Below are 1532 nucleotides of genomic sequence, written 5' to 3'. Positions count from 1 at the left end.
CAATTATAGACCTAAAGATATTAATATATTTATGCATAAAATGATTAAAGCTTAAAATAAATATAAATGATAAAAATCAAGTAATAAATTATTATAAAATTATTTGTGATGCAATTAGTAGTTATTTAGATAATAAAATATTGGAATAAATTACTTAAAATCCTTTTTTTTTGAAATTACAGAAAATTATGAAAAGATACTGGTTGATGTTCATGCACTATTTTGAAAGTATATAGGCATTTAAAAATATATAAGGGAAAAATTGGGTATCAACATTGCATATATGACAATATGTGTGAGAAGTCATGAATGACATGATACCGTACAACATGAGGAAAATGCATCTCTATGCCTGTATGTCAAGTGTGCATGTCCAATGCAATGTATCTCAGAGATGAACTCATGTACTCACACTCTCTGAGTACTCAATCTCACTGTCTCACACTTTCCACTCATCATGCTCAATCACTCAACACGCTCAGTCACTCAGTACTGTATATGGCCAATCCATCCCAGGTAAGATCCATCCCATATATATATATATATATATATATATATATATATATTACTACTATTAATAAGGGAGAATCGAGAGGAGCTTTTGGTCAATGTGAACTGACCAAAAACCCCAAAACATTTTACTTTATTCCATATTTATCCCAGGTATTCTGTCGTTTCAGGAATATAGTACAACACGTGCAGTCATATCTATATATATATATATATATATATATATATATATATATATATATAGATAGATAGATAGATAGATAGATAGATAGATAGATAGATAGATAGATATATAAAGTTGGGAATTAGAAAAGTGATGTGGCACCTCTTATATGCAAGGAAACCTATTTATCTTTTTTCTCAATTTTTTGCTCTTTCATCCTTATTTTTCATCTATAAATATGCAGAAATTAAAGGTTACCAAAATTTTCAGTTATTAATTTTATTTATTTATTACTCCATTACTCTCCTGAAATCTCTCTAATTTCCTTGTATTGCTTCCGTTTTCTTCTTCCTTAATTGAATTAGTACAACAGTTATGAGTATTAATGTGTAGGCCTGTTTCTTCTAATTATTACTTACAAAGCAAACCGTAATCTTTTCCTTTGCACAAGCATTGGTTCATCTTCTCTTTTTCTTGTAATATTCCCATCGAAATTTGATTCTCATCTCTCCATTTGGACCAGATCTGAGTTCCATTATCTCCTTCACCACACACAATTTTTTTTTACTTTGATTAATAAAAGAAATGAAGTAGAAGATGAGTGAGGGGCATTGAAGAAAAACTGTCTTACTACCGTATGATGGTGAGTATAACAGTCTCTTCACTTTGAACTTTGAAGAGTTTGAGAGACTATTTTGATTTATCATAAATAAGGAGAACTGCAGAAGCTTTTATAGAGATCTATGTGTGCACAGTGCATTCGATATATGTCCTGCTATGTATAGTGCGTATACCAATGATGACTTTCTATATTTGGAGCGTGTTAAAGATGAATGTCGTTCAAACTTAGTGAATTTTT

The sequence above is a fragment of the Nicotiana attenuata genome, chromosome 6 (assembly GCF_001879085.1).
Source record: "Nicotiana attenuata strain UT chromosome 6, NIATTr2, whole genome shotgun sequence".
In the NCBI taxonomy this organism is placed as follows: Eukaryota; Viridiplantae; Streptophyta; class Magnoliopsida; order Solanales; family Solanaceae; genus Nicotiana; species Nicotiana attenuata.
This window is presented reverse-complemented; position numbering follows the sequence as displayed.